The following is an 18068-nucleotide window of genomic DNA, read 5'->3' on the forward strand; positions in this document are numbered from 1 at the left end:
AGAAAAACAGAAAAAAAATTACTCAGAAAAACAGAAAAAAAATTATTCAAAAAATAAAACCGAAAATTAAGTTAAGAGTTTTTTGTTTTTTTTCAAGTGAATGCAATACGTTTCCGTAGTTCCCAAACCATAAAAGAACAAATAACAGACACTCGAGCTTATTGAAACATCTGGAAATCCTACTATTACTCCACACACTTTAAAATGGCCTTTTCAGGGTTAAGACCTGGTTTTAGGCACTTGGTTGTGATAGTTATGTTAAAGGTCTATGGAATGCTCAGTAGGTTACAGTAGGAAGCATTTAAAACTTCAGAGGAGAAAGTACAGGGCTGGAAAAGGAGAGGAAGTTTAACGATAATACGCTTTCTTCACGTCCATTGACGCACATTTGACTTAATGACTGTGAAACAGTCACATCCTCGGGGTTTTAACGCACAAGCGATTAGAGGCTGCAGCCGGACGATAAACGTTGAGGAAAAAGACACTTGTGTCGACGATTAAAGGTCAGAGAAACTCATTCTGCCAACGTCGTTCATGCAGGAAACAAAACAGTCTGCACAGCTTTGGGGTTTCAGGTCCATCATGAACACAATCAAGTGGAATTTACCCCATTTTACACAGTTTTTTGCGAAGTTTGAAGTCTCTGAAAAACATAAAGCCTTATGTCCCAGTTGGGAGAGGTCAAATTAAGCATTTACAACCAAATCCACATCATAAAACTTTAGTATATTGTATAAAGTAATATCTACTTTGGTTATTAATAGGTTCACAAACCACCGGTATGTGTTTTCAGGACAACAGGAAGTCAAAGGGAACCGTCTTAGAAACGTTTAAACGTGTCATTTCCTTCACTGTCGTTGTGTTTGTGCACTGATTTAAGCCTGAGCCTCTTTTTTTTACAAACCTCTCACTCTGCCATTGTTGCCGTGCTGCTCGGCCTTTTGTGGAAACCAGACAAACATCCGGCTCCTCGGCTCGTTACTACGCTGCCGTGCGGTTTCCTCGCTGGAAGTCGTTGTCCTTGTGGTCAGGAGTGAGTGAGTGAGTGAGTGAGTGGGTGCTGCTGCGTTTTTTTTAAAAAAAACAAAAAAGTGATTTATGAGACCTCCTGAGTTCCTCTCTCTTGTCTTTACAGCTGCACTTTCCTCACCAATGAGGCTCAGACACAAACGCTCTTAAACGCCAGCATCCTTTTGTGCTTTTGTCCTTGAATGTCAAGGACTTTAAACCCAGTGAACCGTAGACGAAGAAGAAGAAGAAGAAGAAGACGCTCAGCACCTGCTGCTCCTCCTCATTATTACAACAGGTAATAAAATCATGGGATAGACAGTGTTTTACACCCTAGAGTTAAAGCTGTAGTGTGTAACTTTTTTTTTAACATAAACAAAATGTAGGCTCCAACAAAAGCTGTTAAAGGGTTAGTTAGGATTTTTCAGCATAAGACCTATTTTCCAACTCAGCCGGTGTGATGGAGACGATTTCAAGAAATTTCATTCAGTTCTTCTAGTTGCCGAGTTCGCTGATGATATGTCTAGCGCAAGTCAATGGTACCTGCTAGCATAGCATTATAAACACTCGACAGTGCACCCGAGGCAAATCAATTAAAACACGAGACTATCGATGTACATATCTGTGTTGATAGAATGTTTGAAATAAAACCAACCTTGCAATTTCAAGGATTTATGTCTCAGCAGCAGCAGCAGCGCGTCATACTTCCTGTTAGGCTACTGAGAAAGTAGTCCCTCAAAAATTCATGCGATACGATATGTGCATCGATAGTCTGCCGTTACAACTGATTTGCCTCGGGTGCACTGTGGAGTCGGTATGAGTGTTTTTAATGCCATGCTAGCAGGTACCATTGACTTGCAGTAGCCATAGCACCAGCGAACTTGGCGACTAGAAGAAGAACTGAATGAAATTTCTTGAAAACGTCTCCAGACGTCTCCATCACACCGGCTGAGTTGGAAAATAGGTCTTACGTGCAAAATTCCGAACTATCCCTTTAATAATTTAATTCAGCAGTCGGATAAACACTTGTTGCCCCGCCTCGGGTCTGATAGTATTGATTTACAGATAAAGGACACAACATAGAAGGCTAATTATGTTCTTGATATTCAGCTGCAACTTCACTAAATTGTATTATATAACAAACTGAACTCACCAACAACAACAGTACAGACAAAATATTTGCATAAAAAAAATATTTTGCAGACTGCAAATCATGTTTATGTTTTGAAATCATGTTTTGGCGTCATGTGGCGCCACCTACCGCCGTCTACCAATCATTGCAGTCAGTAGAGTCTCAGCTGCCGAGCAACCACGGGTTGCCAGTTATGTCAGAAAACGAAACCTAAAAGACCTCGGTATTTTGAATTTGAATGGAGTAACTGTTTTTGGCCACATTCTTACATATGGCACCTTTAAAGCTGTAGTGCGTAATTTTTTTTTTTAACATAAACAAAATGTAGGCTCCAACAAAAGTTTCTAAGAATTTAATTCAGCAGTCAGATAAACACTTGTTGCCCCGCCCCTGTCTGCGATGCTGTTGTATACATCAAATGCTCCCTCGGTCGGGTCTGATAGTATTGATTTACACATAAAGGACACAACATAGAAGGCTGATTATGTTCTTGATATTCAGCTGCAACTTCGCTAAATTGTATTATATAACAAACTGAACTCACCAACAACAACAGTACAGACAAAATATTTGTATTAAAAAAAATATTTTGCAGACTGGAAATCATGTTTATGTTTTGAAATCATGTTTTTGCATGTGGCGCCACCTAACGCCGTCTACCAATCATTGCAGTCAGTAGAGTCTCAGTTGACGAGCATGACCACAGGTTGCCAGTTACGTCAGAAAACGAAACCTAAAAGACCTCGGTGTTTTGAATTTGAATGTAGTAACTGTTTTTGGCCACATTCTTACATACGGCACCTTTAAATGGTTTATTCCAGTTATTCCATTATTGCCCATGCATGTAAACGCACTCAGTGTCATGTATGTTGTGCGGAATCAGGATGGAAACGTGTCACCTCTGTAGCTGCGGATCTAAAGTATGAGTCCAGGCCTCACAAAGCCTCGTCCACAGAGTTTAAAAGAGTCTAAATCCAGGAGAAATGGCTTCACACAGTGAGTGGGGCTTTTAATTGCTGCCCCACGGAGAGCTCAGTGAGTCTGAAATGAGTTATCACCGCCGGCCCGAGCGCGACATAAATCCACTGTGACACGGCCGCTCTGCAGCCAGGAAACAAGTCAGTCAGTCAGTGAGTGAGTGAGTCCAGTGTAAGTCTGACAGCAGAGCAGACGCAGCAGAGCAGACACGCTGGCCCGACACGACGCCGCCGCCGCCGCTGCTGTCAGTCACAAATAAAAACATGGAACTTCTGCTTGTCTTGTGTTTTCCAGCAAACCTCACACACTTTATTCATCACTGGGAGTAGAAGTTTATACAGCGTATCCTGGCCTTGTTGGTCAGTTTTCTCTTGGATCATAACGTTCTGGTATAATATTGTAACTTACAAATGGTGTAACTTGGTGTAGAAATAAAATATGAAGCCTCTTCAATCATCTGACAGTGATGCGTGTCTATAAAAGAAAGAAACTCTGTGGTCAGAAATGACTGGTAGATGAGTAGCTGAAAGTGTCTGACCCGCCAAAATAAAAGCTCCCAAAGTGTCAAAAATACAAATCTTTAACTTTAATAAAAAGCATAGTTTTGTGCTTAAGTAAAAACTTCAAGTTTATCCCAGTAAGTTTACCATAAAAGTGTGTGTGTGTGTGTGTGTGTCTGCTACACACACACACACACACACACACGCACACGCACACGCGCACACGCACACGCACACGCACACGCACACGCACAGGCACACACACACACACACACACACACACACACACACACACACACACACACACACACACACACACACACACACACACACACACACACACACACACACACACACACACACACACACAGAGAAACCACTGCATGTCTCACTGTGGTCACTGCTGCTGTCTGGTTGATGGAGCAGTCAGGTGATTACAGGGACGCTGTTTGGTTTTATAGCAGAATAATAACATGAGCCACTGTGTCCTCTGTCCTTTTCGGTCCTCTTATGTCCTCTCTGTCCTTTTCTGTCCTCACTGTTCTCATTGTCCTTTTCTGTCCACTCTGTCCTCTTATGTCCTCTCTGTCCTTTTCAATCCTCTCTGCCCTTTCTTTCCTCTGTGTCCTATTATGTCCTCTCTGTCCTTTTCTGTCATCGGTGTCCTTTTCTGTCCTCTCTGTCCTTTTATGTCGTCACTGTCCTTTTCTGTCATCGGTGTCCTTTTCTGTCCTCATTGTCCTTTTCTGTCCTTTTCTGTCCTTTTCTGTCCTCTCTGTCCTCAGTGTCCTTTTCTGTCATCTCTGTCCGTAGTGTCCTCTCTGTCCTTTTCTGTCCTCAGTGTCCTCTCTGTCCTTTTCTGTCCTCTCTGTCCTTTTATGTCCTCTATGTCCTCACTGTCCTTTTCTGTCATCGGTGTCCTTTTCTGTCCTCATTGTCCTTTTCTGTCCTCACTGTCCTTTTCTGTCCTCTAGTTTGGTTTTATAGCAGAATAATAACATGAGCCACTGTGTCCTCTGTCCTTTTCTGTCCTCTTATGTCCTCTCTATCATTTTCTGTCCTCTGTGTCCTCTCTGTCCTTTTCTGTCCTCACTGTCCTTTTCTGTCCTCCGTGTCCTCTGTTTCCTCTCTGTCCTCTTATGTCCTCTCTGTCCTCTGTATCCTAACTGTCCTCTCTGTCCCCTTATGTCCTCTCTGTCCTCTGTATCCTCTCTGTCCCCTTATGTCCTCTCTGTCCTCTGTATCCTCTCTGTCCCCTTATGTCCTCTCTGTCCTCTGTATCCTCTCTGTCCTCTCTGTCCTCACTGTCCTCTTATGTCCTCTGTGTCCTCTCTGTCCTTTTCTGTCCTCTGTGTCCTTTTCTGTCCTCTCTGTCCTCTCTGTCCTGACCCAGAGGACACAGAGGGAGGCAGTGATCAGATTACAGGGAAGTGTCTCAGTGGTTCAGGGGTCTGAGGCTAAAGACTGAGGATTTATTAGCGTCATAAATTATGTCCCTCTCGTCCCTCCCACCTCTGCTCACACATTAGTTTAAATTACTCCTTCTTACCCCCGACCCCCCCCCCCCCCCCCCCACACACACACACACACACAAACACATATATAGAGTCTTAATTCACTGTTTACAGCATCAATTTGGCTCAAACTTTACAATAGGAGACACACTGGACTTTTGTTTGTTTAATTTAACCATAAAAGGACCAGAAAGTGTCCTGTAACTCAGTGCTTTTGTCCATTTTCCCAGAATAACTGTCAATATCTGGCAGTTATTTACAATTTACTGCATGTTAACATACTGCAAACCTGTCCTGAAGATCCCTTCTTTACCTTTTATGTTCCGTTTTTGACCAAATGTTCATTGATTCCCAGTGTGGCGTTCTCTCTTCTTTCTCCTCTTCACTTTACTTTACTTCTTTTCTTTTTTTAAACACTGACTACTTGGAAACAGCAGAAAGCAGATTGTCCTCAACAAGATAAAACAAACCAAGAAAAAGGTTTTTCTTATTAAAACTCACATCAAAGCCGTACATTTGAAGCAAAGCAAACATTTTTCCTGGTTCCATGGTTTGGCCGAAGAGGACACAGTGAAGTCTTCTGAGGCTATTTTCATCATTACAGGCCTGTGTGTGTGTGTGTGTGTCGCTGCTCCGATTAAAGGGCAGCCATTGAAGAGTGTGTGTGTGTGTTTTGTGGTCTGAACCAACAGAAGGAGACTGAGCAGGAGCTTCAGAACTAACTGAATTTTTCAAATTCAATCAAAAAGTGGCTTTTTAAACGGTCATTAGTCTGACTTTTAAACCCATGTAATAACACAACTGTGAGTTAAATCACTAGTGCATGTGAGCGCTCACTTGAACCCAGACTGAATGTGATGCACAGGAGAAGAAAACCAACATAGACGAGTACACCAGGGTCCTGCAGTGTCCCACTTCACCATCGGGCGGCAGTACAAGTCTGGACGCCAGGGAATCAGACCACATTCCTACCAAAGAGGAAGAAGAGAACGATGCTACAGCTCCCTCAGACAGTCGCCTCGGTCCTTGACGACAACTTCTTCTGTTGTAATAAAGAGCTTAATACGCCACCTACTGGTGAGGCTGGAATTCAGTTTACGCATGCGCCGTCCTCGCGCACCTTTGTGCACGGTTCCAAAATCTGGATTGCACATGCAGCCTACGTGTTGATGCCGAATTGCGGTAGTTGTGTCGCCAGTTGGGTGATCCCATTGGGAAGTACCAATACCAGGGACTTAAGAGTTCTCTGAATTAAGACGAGGGACAGATATGAGAATCATACAGGTCTATAATGTCCACTCTGGCTGTTTCCATACACCAATGCATTATATATAGTGACTTATACTATATATATATATATATATATATATATATACTGCTCGTTTTCCTGCCAACATGGCGGCAGAGGATGAAAACTAAGTCACATGGGCCTCATTATGTTATATTTATATGTCATTTTCTGGCTCATAATCAAGTTGTGTTGTTTAGTACAGTATCAGAAAAACCAGGTGGAACATTGAGTTTGTTCCTGTCTGTCTCAGTATAAACCTGCAGAGTTATTAAAAGTGATCTGCTGACACTTTCTCTTCCTCTGTGTTTACATGTGTAGTACAGTGTGTAGTACAGTGTGTAGTACAGTGTGTATTCCCTCTCCTCCTCCTCCTCCTCCTCCCTCTCAGTGAGCGCTCCATTGATAAAACCAAGGACTTCTTTCAGCGTCTTCAGCTCTCTCTCTCTCTGTGACAGAGGACGTTTTCAAACCGGACCTGACATTGATGAAATGCCTCCGGTCGAGTCCAGGAGCTGCACTTAAACACACAGACACACACACAGACACACACAGAGGTGAGAGTGTTGACTGAGACCATGAGTCCCTCTGTGTGTGTCTGTGTCCACCATTGAGTCGTTTTTTCTATAAGTCGCACCACGAACAGAGGAACTCTTTAACGCACTGAACTTTCAAATCTTCATCCTTATACTTAAAATAGTGTGATATCAGTATCACAGACACACTCACACCAAATAACATCAGAAAACAATGAGCAAAACAAGTCAAGTTTATTTCTAGAGCACATTTAAAAAGGTCTGCTTTACAGATTTAAAGGCACAGCAACATCAAAGGTGTAAATCAATAAAAAATACAGGAAAAACAGTCAAATAGTGACATAACAGAATACTTAAAGGTGCATTATGTAATAAATCTAAAGCAATTAGCCATAAAATCCTCCTAATATGTGACAACAGAGACTAAATATTTGCATTAAAAAAATATTTTGCAGACTGCAAATCATGTTTGTGTTTTGAAATCCTGTTTTGGCGTCATGTGGCGCCACCTACCGCCGGCTACCAATCACTGCAGTCAGTAGAGTCTCAGCTGCCGAGCAACCACGGGTAAGCCAGTTACGTCAGAAAACGAAACCTAAAAGACCTCTGTGTTTTGAATTTGAATGATAAGTAACTGTTTTTGGCCACATTCTTACATATGGCGCCCCACGATTTTTATCCTGAAGTGAATGTTTTAATGGTGGAGGCAGATTTAGTTTTTCGTGGCGCGGGTTTTTAGTCTGGATTTTGGCAACCGCTCAACATCTAAACCTCAGAGCTCGGGATGAAACGTGAAGAAGAAGACGTTCTGAGAGGTAAAAGCTTTAAAAACCAACAAAACAGGTTTAAAATCAATCCTAAAACGAGCAGGAAGCAGCACAGGTGACGTGTTATCGATTCATTGAAGCAACTGCAGCTGCAGCCACTACTTCCTTTATCCTTTATCCTTAATCCTTTTTTTCCGAGTGCGAGTGAATGGAAGCAGCCAAGTTATTATGAGATGTAAATAACACAGAGACGAGGGTTTGTGGAAAGATGGATGGAGAATAGGAGGAGGAGGAGGAGGAGGAGGAGGAGGAGGAGGAGGTTTTTTACTGTAACAGATCTCATTAAGAGCTCACAGGAAGAACACGAGTCACAGGAAGTTACAGGAGTCACTGTGTCCTGCTCTGCCTCGCTGCGTCGTGCCTTTACTACTCTGTTATGATCTGCTCTGTCTCAGAGTGTGTGTGTGTGTGTGTGTGTGTGTGTGTGTGTGTGTGTGTGTGTGTGCAGCAGGGAAAACACACATGCTGGCAGTGATAAAGGTGTGTGTGTGTGTACAGAAAACGACAGCGCGTGTTCGCCTGTTTCGTACAATTAAACGGAGCAGAGCCAAGAATGTCCTCGCTTGTTTTACTGGTCCTCACAAAGATATATATATATATATATATATACATGTATATGTGTGTATAAAGGTACACACACACATACACACACGCACACACACTTGTCCATAATAAGTCCAGAGCAGTAGTTTCCTGGTTGTGGAAGTGAATGTGACTATTACTGAGGTATTAATGTCTCCAGATTGCAGCCTTTTCCTGCCCCTGCATCCGCCCGCACTCCACCGTCCACAACTGGGAAATTGGGACCATGTGTTGCTGCTGCTCCTCCTCCTCCTCCTTCACCTCCTCCTCCTCCTCCTCCTTCACCTCCTCCTCCTTCATTCCCTTCAGTTGACCAAAAGCAGTCGACCTCTTGTATGAAAGTGTTTCTCCTCCTCTGTCCAAAAGTCTTAAGACGACTGAATAACTACCACATATTACTGAGGAGTTAATGTTCTCAAATGCTACTTGTGGGTCTTCTTTATTAGCACATAATGTCCGTTTTCTTTGCATATAGAGGAAAATAGATGATAAATTAAGTGACATTTGATGGTTTTGTCCAATAGGAGCTTAGTTACAGCAAATATCAGTGAACTTTGTGTTGCAAAACCTGAAAATAGCACTGTTTTCTGTCAGAACTTAATCAGAAACTGACATATCCATCTGTAGGAGGATTTGAACAATGACAGTGACATTGTTCTGTTTATTGTTCCTCGACACCCGCTCTGCATACAGTTCCCATCAGGTGCTGAAAAGACACCTAAAAGTGAGATTTTGGCTCCGTACCAATACCTCCCTCTTAATATTCCCCCTTGGTTTTGAGTGCCCTCAACCATAAATTCCCCTAGTTGAGGGAATCGGTATTGGGACATCACTACATGCAAATTAGCGTAGTGAACGTAACGAACGTGCCAACCTACGTCACATGTTGACAATTCTACCGGTGGAGCGTGCTACTATTTTCATTCAGAAAAAATGCCGGCGGAACAGCTGTTTGTTTTTGCTCCGACAATGCCGTTTTTTCTCCGTCCTTGTAAACGCTAAATCACGAATGTCCAGAGTATTTGTGTTCAAGTGAACGTCGGTACAAACACTGACAAAATAACCCAGATGTAGCAGAGTTAGCTGGCGGCTGTTTGCCGGGTGCTTCGAGAGCGTTTGCCCGTCATGCAGCTCTGCGTGGTGGGCGTGCTCTCTCGGGGCACTCGGCGGGTAGCCGCTCGCTAGCTAGTTAGCTAGCTGCTTTCATAAATCGTCACTTATTTTCTGACATTAGTGTTCAAAGCTCAACGGTCCTCTGGATGTATATCAAACCAACATATTCCAACACAATTCGACATTGTAACGTGCTTATTTGCGAAAATGTATTACAACGAAAAATGTTCCTCGGTAGATGCGGCCGCCATCTTTGTTGAAAAATATCAGCCGGATCGCAGAATCCGCAAGGCATCATGGGTAATTTCAATTACCTATAATTTTATCATGGGTAATTTCATGGGTGTTTCAGGTCAACAGTCGTGCATAAAATGAATGAGAGAAGCTTTTTTAACACCAGGGGAAACTCAAATTAACATAATTAAGTTTAACTCTGACACTGAAGAGAGGAGAGCAGTTGTTACAGGAGCAGGAAGTGAAAAAAAAGACTGGGACTCTCAATAGAAAAAGCAGAGTTTTCCCTGCTCTGACACAGCTGATCCAGACTGAGCTGATTATCACAGCTCTGCAGCAGCAGCCTGATAACGAGCTGCTCATTGGAATCAGGTGTGTGAGTCTGCTGCTGCTGTGGGACTGTACCATTAATATTCGAATATAACACGACATAAAAGCATGGAATCGGCGCATTCAAGACTCCAACTTTGACAGAGAAAGAAAAATGAAGCAAAGGAGAAAGGAGAGTGTAAGGAATGACGAGCATGTTGTGTGTGTGAGAGAGAGTGTGTGTGTTCAGGGGTTGCTAAAGGGCGGGAGGTCACATCTTGCCAGAACACAGGGGTCAAGTTTATTTTTCCTGCCCGGGGGGGAGGGGGGGGGGTGTGAGGTGCTGACAGAACAGAGGAGGAGAAGATGGAGAGGGATGAAGACGACAGGGAGAAGGAAAAGGAACAAGGAAGCAACACAGACCGAGCGAGCCAGTGAGAGTGAGAGTGAAGTTCTCCAAAAAGGTAATGACTTTTATACACAATTTATGAGTGAGATGCTTTCATTTATGTGCGTTTGGTAACAAATGGAACCTTCGTATGTGTGTTTTAAACAGACTGACTCTAACGGAGGCGAGATTTAGTCGTTTATTTTGGGCGTGTACCACTTTCAAGTGGACCTTTGTTTGTCGTGATACTTGTGCGGCACGCACACACACAGACGCACACACACACATGCACACAGACACACGCACACACAAACGGAGGTATCTTATTAGTGGCAGGATGCATTCAAGAGCCTCCACACTCACCCCAGGTTCATCCTCAGAGGTCAATGCATAACATCCTACAGGAAGTAAACACACACACATGCACGCACACACACACACACACCTTTTCCCCTTTCTTCTCTTGGTCATTTCATACTCAAATTTCACCGCATAACATCCTGTGTGTGTGTGTGTGTGTGTTTAATTTATTGGGCACTTTCCCATCCCTGTGTTGGGTTATTTGAAACGTCTCAGAGTTGTTTTCCTGATTCTTTAATGATTTTTACTCCGTGTGATGATGATGTCACACATAGACGTGGAGGAAATTGTGTACGAAATTGAAGTTGAGCAGCATTTTGTAACTTTTTTAAAGCTCCTTAAATTAAACGTTCTATTGTACTTCTCTTCTAAGACGCATCGACGCTCAGATTTGAAGGAGATTTCGTGGTCTTTGTTGACATCGGGCTCTAAACTCGAGACGCATTTTTTTTAACCAACAAAGTGAGGTCATTTTTACGGAGTGAGGAGATTTTGGCCGGTCCTCACTTTGTTTTCATTGAAATCACTTCCTTAGGTTGCTATAACATGCTATACTCAATTTAAAAAAAAAAAATAATAATCACATTTTGGACGACAAAGTATAGTATGACGTTTTTGTCAAATTTTGTACCAAAAATTTTGGGTCAAATTTTTTTTTTCAAATTTTGGACCAAAAATGTTGGGTCAAATTTTTTTTTTAAATTTTGGACGACAGTATAGTATGACGTTTTTGTCAATTTTGGGCCAACATTTTTTTGTCAAAGATTTTTTCAAATTTTGGACGACATAGTATAGTATGACGTTTTTGTCAAATTGTGTACCAAAAATTTTGGGTCAAATTTTTTTTTTAATTTTGGACAACAATATAGTATGACGTTTTTGTCAAATTTTGGACCAACATTTTTTTGTCAAAGATTTTTTCAAATTTTGGACGACATAGTATAGTATGACGTTTTTGTCAAATTGTGTACCAAAAATTTTGGGTCAAATTTTTTTTTCAAATTTTGGACAACAATATAGTATGACGTTTTTGTCAAATTTTGGACCAACATTTTTTTGTCAAAGATTTTTTCAAATTTTGGACGACAGTAAAGTATGACGTTTTGTTTTCAAATTTTGGACCAAAAATTTGGAGTCAATTTTTTTTTTCAAATTTTGGACGACATAGTATAGTATGATGTTTTTGTTAAACTTTGGACCAAAAATGAAAAGAAATCGAAGAACTTTTCCAGCCCTTTTTGCTCTGGGGCTCTACCTGCAGACATTTTATGGTACTGCACCCAGTAGTTCTTTGTAGATGTCATTCATGAAGTAGATATTTGTAATTGTGTTGATTTATAAAGGGGAAATGCTGGTCCTCACTTTGTCAGCAACCCAGTCCTCAGTATGCAGCAAGTACAAGAATGTGTGTGTGTGTGTAGCTCAGGGGTCTGTAACACAAAACAACAACAGGCCTGAAGCTCTTCCTGTAATCTCTTTCTCTCTCTCAATTTCCCTCCCTCTCGATAACACTTTTCTCTTTTTCTTCTCAATCTTCCGTCCCTTAAGGAGCCACATCAAAGAGCTGTTATCAGCTGTGTGTGTGTGTGTGTGTGTGTGATGGACATACCACACTTTATCTCCACCCCCCCCCCCCCCCCTCTGGTTTATCTCTCATGCAGCTTTTGCTGAGTTTTATCAATGGAGAAAACCACAGTGAACTAAAGTCATCTCATCAAACCTCTGTGAATCACAGATTATAGTGAAAATACAGTGCTTACTTTATCTCATTCCTCTGATGATTAATGTTTATTCTACTGAACCCAAGCGTTGGAGAATCTAAGTCGGACGATGTGACACAGGTGTGTGTGTGTGTGAGAGGAAACAGCTGCTTGTTAAGCTTCCTAAATGTTTGCTGAGCAGGAACGTCCTGAGATACCATCAGAGACTGTTCTTTTCTGTGGAGCGATGGAAGCTCTCAGGCAGAAGTTTGTGATAGGGTTCAGTGAGGAGAAGAACGACTGTGTCTGAACCTCCATGTGTTTTATGTGCTCCGTGCACGTTAAATGACTCAAATGACTCCACCTCTTCTACATGACCACAGTCTCACCTGTTCATGACGTGTGCCACACTTTGTCCTTAGACTTTACTGTTTTTAAATAAAGTCAAATTAACACTTAACCCTTTAATAGCAACCCTTTAAGCTCACTTTGCATAACTGCAGTTACGCGACGGTTTGTGCAATCGGTTTCTGAAAGCTGAGAAGTTGCACATCAATGCCACGTGTTGTGGTTATTACGGTAATTTCACTTGCGCTGTTGCAGGTTAGAGAGTTGGAAAAACGGCTATAGTTTCCATTGTTTTTTCGGCCTGTTTTTGGACAGACTCATACAAATGTGATTATAAATATGTTTTATACTGTGCAAAATTCAAATTCAACACGCAAAATCTGGTGTATGTGTTCAATGGCAGTGTTTTTTTTTTTCTAAATAAAACATTTTAAATTGTTAAAGGTGCCATATGTGGCCAAAATCGGTTACTACAAACAAATTAAAAATACCGAGGTCTTTTAGGTTTGTTTTCTGACTTAAATGGCAGCCCGTGGTTGCTCGGCAGCTGAGACTCTACTGACTGCAATGACTGGTAGACGGCGGTAGGTGGCGCCACATGACGCCAAAACATGATTTCAAAACATAAACATGATTTGCAGTCTGCAAAATATTTTTTTTAATGCAAATATTTTGTCTGTACTGTCGTTGTTGGTGAGTTCAGTTTGTTATATAAACATTATTCCAGAGTCTCTGTGACATATTAGGAGGATTTTATGCTTTAGATTTATTACATAATGCAGCATTTAACATGCAATAAATTGTAAATAATGGCCAGATATTGAAGGTTATTCTGGAAAAACGGGCAGAACCACTTAGTTACAGGACATTTTCTGGCCCTTTTATGGTCAAAATAAGCAAAACAAAAAGTCCAGGCTATTGTGTTAAAGGGTTAAATTGGAAAAAAGTGTCAGAGTTATTCCCGAGAAAACCCCACATCTTACTGAGAAACACATTTGCCTGACTGAGGATATAAAGAAGAGAGGTGGACTATAGTGAGTTGTGTATAAATGTTGGAAAACAACTCCTTGAAACAGCTGAACTGATTCTTTCTCGTTGCGTTCTCCACGTCCGTCCTACGTGATAAAGCTGCCCACCTAAAGGGCCTCATGGCTGGAAGCTTTAGGCTGGAGGGGGGCTGGTGATGGTGGGGTGGAGGTTTGAATGACTCTCCCGTCTGTGATAGAGCTGAAGGGCCACATCACAGGAACACATGCCCTCTTTGATAAGTGCGTCTGTTCCTGCAGCTGCAGACGATCAGCGAGCGCGGGGCCAGGGCCTGATAACAGTCTGTGCTCGACAAGCGTTCTTTAAATAACACCAGGGCAACAGAGGGCAACACACTCGCATGACTCTACTGTATATGACACATGTTCTGCTTCATGTGTGGACACAGAAATCAAGAGAAAAGTCTTGCACGCTCTCGTTCTTCCTCCTCCAGAGCAGAAACACAGTGACACTGACTCTCATTTACAACGTAGGCCACGCCTACTTTGACACAGGTGCTGTCAATCACAGTAATTAACCCTTTCACCTGTCAATCAAGGCTCCTTAGGTCAGTTTAACATAGAATATATGACACAAAAAGAGTTGTAATAAATGTAGAGACAAGTAAAAACACACTTTAGTCAATGTAAAATAAAAGTTTCCTCCTCTTGGACTGAGGGATACTAGTTGTGTGTTTAATGCTCTGCACAGAAATCTGATGTCACTTGATATGGTCCTATAACAGACCTGAGAACAGTCCTATAACAGACCTGAGAACAGTCCTATAACAGACCGGAGAACAGTCCTAGAACAGACCTGTATGCATGTGCTGAATTTCCCCTATATGGATTTGACCAATGAGGCTAAAACAACAACAAAAATACAACATTTTCTCAAATGCAGATTTGTAAAAAGTACAGTTTTGTATAAAGTCAGAAAAAACAGCAACAACAAAATGTCCCAGTTTTATTGTTTTTAATGTTTCCTTCACTGATTATTGTTTTTTTGTGGCGTCAAACATGCAACTCAAACTGCTTTCAACTACCAGATCTTTGACTGCGAACACAGGGTGTTTGACTTCTGTTGTGGACATAAAACAGTACAGGAGTCGTCAGATCAGATCAGATAGTGAGGAGGAAACAGTCGTGTGGCTTCTCAGACAGGAAACAGAGGGACACATCATGTAGAGACAGAGGAAGAGGACGCAGACAGACAGACAGACAGGAGACGGTGGAGCGTGTCGAATACCTTCATCCTGTTGGAGTTTGAGAAAATTGCGAATATTTTCAACTGATCCTGGTTCAGGGCGATGCCGACTATTATGATGGTAAATTTCAAGTAATTCCGAGATACTTTTTGTATTCGAGACTAAAGTCAGCTCACTGTCAAAGTGCATCAGGAAAAATTGATAATTTCCTGATTTTCAAAAATTCATTAAAATTATTCCGTAAGAGATTTGCGAATATTTTCAACTGACCCTTGTTAAGGATGATGCCTACTATGATGATGGTAAATTTCAAGTAATTCCGAGATACTTTTTGTTTTCGAGTAGAAAGTCTGCTCACTGTCAAAGTGCATCAGGGCAAATGGATCATTTCCTGACTTTCAAAAATTCATTAAAATTATTCCTTATGAGATTTACGAATATTTTCAATGCATCCTTGTTCAGGGCGATACCGACTGTGATGATGGTCAATCTCAAGTCATTCCGAGATACTTTTTGTTTATCAAGAAGAAAGTCAGCTCACTGTCAAAGTGCATCAGGGCAAATGGATCATTTCCTGATTATCAAAAATTCATTAAAATTATTCCGTAAGTAGTTCGCGAATATTTTCAACGGATCCTTGTTAAGGGTGATGCCGACTATTGTGACGGTGAATTTCAAGTCATTCCGAGATACTTTTTGTTTTCGAGAAGAAAGTCAGCTCATTGTCAAAGTGCATCAGGGCAAATGGATCATTTCCTGAATTTCAAAAAATCATGAAAATTATTCCCTAAGAGATATGCAAATATTTTCAATGGATCCTTGTTCAGGGCAATACCAACTATTATAATGTAAAATTTCAAGTCATTCCGAGATACTTTTTGTTTTTCGAGACTAAAGTCAGCTCACTGTCTATGTGCATCAGGAAATGGATAATTTCCTGATTTTCAAAAATTAATTAAAATTATTTCTTAAGAGATTTGCAAATATTTTCAACGGATCCTTGTTAATGGTGATGCCGACTATGATGATGGTCAATTTCAAGTCATTCCGAGATACTTTTTGTTTTTCGAGAAGAAAGTCAGCTCACTGTCAAAGTGCATCAGGGCAAATGGATCATTTCCTGATTTTCAAAAATTAAGTAAAATTATTCCTTAAGATATTTGCGAATATTTTTAACGGATCCTTGTTCAGGGCGATGACGACTATTACGATGGTAAATTTCAAGTCATTCCGAGATACTTTTTGTTTTTGAGACTAAAGTCAGCTCACTGTCAACGTGCATCAGGGCAACGTATCTGATGTATTTTAATCCGTAGAGCTGTTCACACACACAGCTGCAGGTTCTACTCAGCCTATAATCCCATATTTTTAAGTCAATTTTCAAGCGTTTCACTCACATCAATGAAGCGCATGCTAAAACAAGGATGTTGTTCATCTGAATACAGAGCAGATACAGTCTCTTTGCAGCCTGCAGAAAACAAGTCAAAATGACTCTGTGCATCATTAGCTGCTGTTTGCTAAAGTCGTAGCTTCGTGTCTCATTTAATCTGATGGGTTATACGCTGTTATAACAGCTGATGGAAATGAGGGACACCACCTGGACTCTGGCCCTCAATTTATTTGACTTTATTTCACGTATCATTTGCTCTGTTGACGGCAGTGAAGTCAACCATAAGAATCTAACGCTCAAGGTTTTTGAGACAGGAAGTTCTCAGACTTCACTTGGAAACAGGCACTTATTGGATGACACAAGGTGTCAATAACACCGGTGTGCACTATGTGTCACGATCTTATTTTCCTTTATAATAGGAACATTAAGGGAAGCATTATAGGAATACGAAAGCATTAGCAAACATAAATCAAGACAGGATTAGGTTAATTTTGACTTAAATTCAGAAGGATTTCTCTTTGGTGTCGCCCCCTGGTGGCTGCATCTACTTTATATAGTGTATAGTCTGTGCTTTTGACTTTCTTTATCCTGTACTGGTGTCTTATTTTGTAGTTTTCTTTGTTCCTGTGTACTTTTTGGACTTAATTTCCTCTTTTATTTTCTTGATTCCTTCCTGTTTGCTGAATACTTTCACCCAGGTGTGTCTTGTTTTCTCTGCACATTTTTGACTTAACCCTTGTGCCTTTTGTTTTCTGGATGATTTTGCTTTTGCTACTATGGCTGCTTTACATTTTCCTGCACACGTTGGACGTTGTGTGACGCAGTTCCTTTGTGACGTGGTTTAAATGTGGCACGTTCATGACATATTCTCTAGTGTTTTAGTCCTGGTTTAGTCCTATATTCTACAGTGTTTTCTTTTGTTTTCTGGATGATTTTGCTTTTGCTACTATGGCTGCTTTACATTTTCCTGCACACGTTGGACGTTGTGTGACGCAACAGAATTGAAGTGGAAGTTGTATTTGGTATTTCTATATTCTGTCAAACTCTGAGCAGAAGAAGAATCAATCATCCTCTGATTGTCTCTGATTGTCTCCCAGACGAGAAACGGCGTCTTGGGAGACGGTTTTCCGAGCCAAGACGACACATAAATCCTGTTGCTGTGTGTGTGTGTGTTCTTGTACTTGCGGCATACTGAGGACCAGTAAGGGTTTTTGACCAACAGAGTGAGGTCATTTTTACAAAGTGGGGACATTTTGGCCCGGTCCTCACTTTGTCTTCATTCAAATCACTTCCTTAGGATGTAAACATGCTATAGTCTGTTTTTAACAGAGGTCCTCAATTTGGTACACATACCCGTTTTCCAGCCCTGGTGTTTCACACACGTTTTGCTCTTGGGCTCCACCTGCAGACATGTTATGGTATGGTGTTTTAGCCTGGTTTAGTCCTATATTCTCCAGTGTTTTAGTCCTGGTTTAGTCCTATATTCTATAGTGTTTTAGTCCTGGTTTAGTCCTATACTCTCCAGTGTTTTAGTCCTGGTTTAGTCCTATATTCTACAGTGTTTTAGTCCTATATTCTCTAGTGTTTTAGTCCTGGTTTAGTCCTATATTCTACAGTGTTTTCTTTTG

Source organism: Microchirus variegatus, assembly GCF_963457635.1.
Source record: "Microchirus variegatus genome assembly, chromosome: 2".
NCBI lineage: Eukaryota > Metazoa > Chordata > Actinopteri > Pleuronectiformes > Soleidae > Microchirus > Microchirus variegatus.